We start from the raw sequence: 6,486 nt of genomic DNA, 5'->3' as shown, positions 1-6,486 counted from the left end.
ATCTCGGCTTGACCAGCTCTCCCAGACTGTCTGATGAGCTAAGAGACACTGGTGTGATCCAGGCAAAGGAAGGGATGGTAGGAAGAGAAGCACTTAGGTTCAGCAGGACAACCACACAGCACCGCCTTCAGCCTTCTCCAGAGACTGGTTTTCAGACATTTAAGGAAGGCCCAGATTTCTTTCTTTGTACAGTTCTGAAGGACTGCTGTCTCAGACTTGCATGACATGACAGAGATTTCTAATTTTTGAAAAAGTTGTTCTGAAAAAGTGTACAAGAGGGTAAATACCAAGTTCCAACAGTGCCACCTGTTGGCCATCAAGGGGCGAGACAAGCATGACCTAAGCCTCTGTTACCATCATGGCCATGGTTATTGCATGGAAGATTCAAAATGGGCAATTAACTCTCAGCAGCCAGTTACATTAGGGATCACATATTGTAATCACGGGTACATTCCACGTGAAACTTCAGGAAATTTTATGTTTTGGGTGCCCCACAATGAGCCCAATTTGTGGCCGCTAGACACTGAAAATACAAGTGATAGGAACAAAAAGGTTTGTTTGCTTGTTGATGTAATAAAATCAGTAACAGTCTGGCCAGCAAGCAAGTCAAGGTCACAATGGCACTACGGTATGTATAGGTCTGGTGTTCAGGGATCTACAACAGGACTGGGAGCTCGCCCACTGAGAGTGTCGGTAAGCTACAGAACGCCAGGTGAAGGTAGGAATCATCAGAGTGGCTAGCGCTTCACAGGAGTTAGGAACTGAACTTGAAGTAGCCTCAAGAATGTGAATGAATGTCTTTCTACCTACTGGGTGAAGTTACAAGGTTCCGAAAGATAGAATATTTAGGATTAAGAAAGAATTAAACATAAAAATAAACAGGAAATGCTTGTATACCTACAAGTGATCATCACAAAACACAACGTCAGTGCAAGGTGAGCGTCAGGACAAAAGTGACGTCAAAAGTCCAACATGCCTGCCCTGACCGGTTTGGCTCAGGGGATAGAGCGTTGGCCTGCGGACTGAAGGGTCCCAGGTTCGATTCCGGTCAAGGGCATGTGCCTTGGTTGCGGGCACATCCCCAGTAGGGGGTGTGCAGGAGGCAGCTGATCAATGTTTCTCTCTCATTAATGTTCCTAACTCTCTAACCCTCTCCCTTCCTCTCTGTAAAAAATCAATAAAATATATAAAAAAAAAAAAAAAAAAAGTCCAACAGGCCTGCCTGGACGTGTGTGCAGCAGCAGGAAGCATAAGGACCAGAAAACTCTCTCAGTTACAGGCAATGCGGGATCTGGTGGTTACGCAATAGCCAAAGTTAAAGAAAATGAACACAAATTGTGGCAAAAGGGTATGATTTTGCTTAGAAAGAAAGAGCGCTGTTTACATTGAAGTGCTTTTTTGAGAAAAGCTGTTTTACTCCCTTCTTGGAGCTCCTTAAAGAAAAAGTCCTAGGGTCCCTTCCAGTTCTGTAATACCACAGTTTAATCCCTGGTTCTAAACAAAGGAACGCTAATTCAGCATGTGGCGTCATCGGCAGGAAAAATTTAATTCAATTAGTAGCTTATGAATGTGACCTTGGTTAAGAACACTGTTGCCGCCACTTATTGAGTGACCCTGAGCAAGTTCCTTAACCCCTCTAAACCTCTTTCTTCATCTGTAGGCCACCTTTTTCAAAGGATGGTCATGATAATCAAATGAAATACGCCATGCCTAGCCCACAGAAAGCATTCAAAAGATGGAAGCTCTTATTACGAACAATTAAATAAAAATGAGCTTTAGACAGGGGTGGGGAACATCCGGCCCTCGGGCCATGTAAGGCCCACGAAATCGTTTGGTCCGGCCCTGCCAAGGCATTAGGGGTGAGTTAATGAAAGGTTTGACCAAATATAGCAGGCTAATTTTGAAGTTGGTAATTTTGTATGGCCCAAGAATGATGTTATAAATATCCAAATGGCCCTTGGCAGGAAAAAAAGTTCCCCACCCCTGCTTTAGAACAATGCCCGGGCCAGAGTAAGCATTCCATTTTAATAAGAAGGTGTGAATTGCAAATGAAATTTAAAAACAATACAGTTTCTTTATCATCAGGCAGGGGGGTCCCATAGTATTTTAAGAAAAGGATGCCACTAACTATGTGTCTTTGGGCAAGTCACTAAAACCTCTGCATTGGTTTCTCCTCTGTGACTGCACGTGGAGTAGATTAGAGGACCACTAAGAGCTCACCAAAAGGAGGGAGATTCTTCGAGAGCAGGGGTGGGCAAACTTTTTGACTCGAGGGCCACAATGGGTTCTTAAACTGGACCGGAGGGCCGGAACAAAAGCATGGATGGAGTGTTTGTGTGAACTAATATAAATTCAAAGTAAAGGAGCGGAGGGGAGAGCAAGAGAACCGGATAGAACACAGCCGGATCCGGCCAGCGGGCCGTAGTTTGCCCAAGGCTGTTCTAGAGAATACCAGAGCTTAGTAGACACTATACATTTATGGCATACTCTTTATAAAACTCTAGTTATAAAGTAAGAGATACCACTTACTAATAGGTCATTAAAAACTCCCAAATCACTATTGACCTATAATAGAAGGTACTGTAAACATAAAAGTCCTTCAATTATGTAAGAGTTAATTAAATAATGACTAATTGCTAGGTACGGAATTAGAGACATACATAGATATTTTCATTTTCATTTTTATATAATTTTCCTTTCTTATTCAGAGCAAGAAATTGTTGAGCTTCTTAGTTCAGAAGAATCACATATACTGAGTCTAAATAATTCCACATTCGAAATGTGAGGACTCCAAATTGATGCTGCTTTACGGTAACTCAGGAGTCAGCAAACTTTTTCTGCAGAGGGCTAGATAGTAAATGTATTTTAGGCTCACTTACCCCTGCCCTTGTAGCACAAGAACAGCTGGTGTGTAAATGAATGGCAATGGCCGCACTCTAATAAACCTTTACTGTATTTATGGACGCTGAAATTTTAATTTCATACTGTTTTCAAGCATCACCAAGTTTTATAATTTGTTTTCCTTTTTTTTTTTCCACTCAGTTAAAAATGTAAACAACATTCTTAGCTCGTGGACTATACAAAAACAGGCAGTGTGCAGGATTTAACTGGCCGTGTTTGCCAGCCCTGCTGTCATGCTGTATTTTGAGAAAGAACGTGGTGATGTAGAAAATCCAGAATTGGCAGATATCCCTCTGGGATTTGCACCGGTTGGTTGGTTGGTTGGTTGGTGCTGCTTTGTCGTGCTGTTCTCATCTGCCTTTTTCCTAAGGGCTTTCACCGCAAACCACTTTCTCGGTCCCAGAGGCAGGGACACAGGCTCAAGCATAGCTAAGGCAAGCCTGACATCTTGAGGTCATCCTGCAATTGGCAGGAGCCACCCAGGCTGGGGCGTAGGAATCCAGGTGGGTTGGAGGGCGGGAGAGGGCAGCCGCAGCTCCTCCACCCAGCAGGGAGCCAGCCAGTTGTTGTTTTGTTGTTGTTGTTGTTGTTGTTAAAATGGGGCAGGACAAGGTCCTTCTCCACAGGAACTTCCTTCAGGGGCATTTCATTGTCTTAAAACAAAAACAAAAAACTCCCGGAGCCTTCCCAGCGGAGACCAGAAGCCTCCAAAGACATTCGAGACTCTCTCTGGTCTGTGTAAGTCTCCCACTGGTAGCCATGAACACACACTAGGGAGGAGGGAGGGGGACTGGGCACAGCCCTCCATCCGCCCCTCTCAGATGCTTGCAAAGAAGAAAGTAGGGAACCCATAGGGAACCAATTGCTATTGAGAACCAGGAGTTTTACTCTGGGAAATGGCAAATCAGGGGCTTTAGGAAGCAAAGATGAAAGATCAAAATCAGGGGGTGGGTGGGGAGAGATTAACCAAAGAATTTATATACATAGCCCATGAACACAGACAATAAATAGTGTGGTGAAGGTCTGGGGGCAGGGGGCGAGGCGGGGTTATGGGTGTGGGATGGAAGGGGTCAATGGGAGAAACAAGGGAACATCTGTAATATTTTCAACCATAAAGATAAATTTTAAATAAATAAATAATAAATAAATAAAAGGCCCCCCCAAAAAATGTTACAACAGGCCTAAAGCAGAATGGGATTCCCCATGGCCTGCCCAGGTCCCTCTCCCAGGTCACACCCTTGTGCCGGGAGGGAGTGTTTTGCTAATTTTGGGGAAAATATTGCAGAGGCCACTCTTTCCATGCCCCTGCCGCCACCGCTAGAAGTGTTTGGGGGAACATCTGAGACACCAATCATTCCTATCTTGTAAATTACCCAGGAAAGACAACGCTGCAGCCTGCTGGGTTGGGAAGTTCAGCCTTCCTTTCATGGAATGCAAAGCCACCCTTCCCTGCTGCGGAGTCTGCGGCCACAAAGGTACTTTGCAGCTCTGAGAGCCACCTCTTCAAGCCCGGAGAGTCTCACGTGTTGCGTGCTGCGTGCTGAACCCCCATGGCTGCTGGAAGGAGTTGGATGGGCTAAGACGACCTCAACTGTCAGTGCCCCCCAACACAGGCAGAAAACTGGTCAGCAGAGGGGAGTGATTCAGAGCCTCTTCTTATAGAACAGGACCCTGAGTCCTATCTCCAGACCCGTGCCATGAAGACTGGGGCGCCATACCGGGCTCAGTGATTGAGTGTCGACCTATGAACCAGGAGGTCACGGTTCTATTCCTTGTCTGGGCACATGCCCAGGTTGCAGGTTCGATCCCCAGTGTGGGGCATGCAAGAGACAGCCAATTAATGATTCTCTCTCATCGTTGATGTTTCTATCTCTCACTCCCTCTCCTTTCCTCTCTGAAATCAAAAATTAAAAATAAATTTAAAAAAGACTGGGGTGCCATGAAGTGCTGTGTTTTGCGGTCTTGAGAGAGGACTGTCCAGGGGTCCTCAAACTTTTTAAACAGGGGGCCACTTCACTGTCCCTCAGACCATTGGAAGGCTGGACTATAGTTTAAAAAAAAACTATGAACAAATTCCTATGTGCACTACGGGCCCGGGACGAGTCGGCTGCTAAGCAGGACAGGCAGCGGCACCCGGCGGGCCGGATAAATGTCCTCGGCGGGCAGCATGTGGCCCGCGGGCCGTAGTTTGAGGACGCCTGCGTGTAGACCATACCATTCCCCGTTCCTTTATTTGTGTCTCAGACCCCGCATCCCAGGGGGAGGTAGCAGTGTGGGGCAGAATGAATACACTCCCATACTTACCGGTACCCACAGCCACCTTTCATGAAGTCCCCCACCCCGCACCCCCCATACACACACCCCACAACCCCACAACCCCTCACCCCAGGAGTTTTCAGGACCAGACATGCAGTTCCAGGTGCCCTGTTGCCCTCCTCTGGAGAGGCTGCCTTCCTCCTGGGTGACCCCACTTGGCTGCCAACCTCACTTCTGATCATTCACCACTGGGCTGGGTTCTGTCTGCCAACCCTGGAAGGGGCAGTAACAGCATATTTGGTTCCATTCACCAGGTGGTATTTTTCCCTATCCCCAGCTTGGGATGAAAATGTGGTTTTTAGTGGGGAGCATGATATATATATATATATATATATATATATATATATATATATATATATATATATATATATTTTTTTTTTTTTTTTTTTTTATTGATTTCAGAGAGGAAGAGAAAGGGAGAGAGAGAAACGTCAATGATGAGAAAGAATTATTGATCGGCTGTCTCTTGCACGCCCCCTACTGGGGATCCAGCCCACATGTGCCCTGACCGGGAATGGAACCGTGACCTTCTGGTTTATAGGTCCACACTCAACCACTGAACCATGCTGGCCAGGCAGGGAATAATGATTTTAATATGACCTTTCCCATCTCTCTCCGTTGCTTCACAATTGAAAGCTCTGGAACCTTCTCCGGAGGAGACCTCTCTTCTACACAATCGGATGCCCAGAGTGGCTCTACAGGGATCTGAATGCTGTCGCTGGGGTCCATGCAGAAGCCACTTCGGAGGATGCGTCCTGGACACTTGGCCTTAAAGGGGGCAGCGCCTGGGGCCTCCCTGAGGACTCTGCCTGAAGGGCCGGCCCAGCGCCGTAGGAGTTAACGTGGGACCGTGCGTAAAGGGAAGGGGAAAAAAGTTGGAGTTGACACTTGGGAGGGTGGGGAGTGGAGAGGGGAGCGAGTCTCGCTGACTCCTGATTGGTTTTACATTTCATCCAATTTCTCTCTCTCTCTCTCTCTCTCTCTCTCTCTCTCTCTCTCTCTCTCTCTCTCTCTCCTCTCGCGCTCCGTCTTTTCAAGTTTCTCTCTCCCATCCCAGGGGAGGGGAAACGGGAATAGTGAGAGATCAAAAATAAACCTCTTATGTCAAAGCCGGGGAGGAAGTATAAATACGAAGGGCTCGGCAGCCCACTCGGTGCTTCCCGGGGTGGGGACGAGGCCAGGGCGAAGGGCGGGCGCGCGGCTCAGGGCTCCAATTACTCGTGCGCTGATCGGCGAGCAGGCGCGGAGGAGCGGGCTGCGCGGCCGGAG

This window comes from Plecotus auritus, assembly GCF_963455305.1.
Source record: "Plecotus auritus genome assembly, chromosome: 13".
In the NCBI taxonomy this organism is placed as follows: Eukaryota; Metazoa; Chordata; class Mammalia; order Chiroptera; family Vespertilionidae; genus Plecotus; species Plecotus auritus.
Note: the sequence above shows the minus strand (reverse complement) of the source record.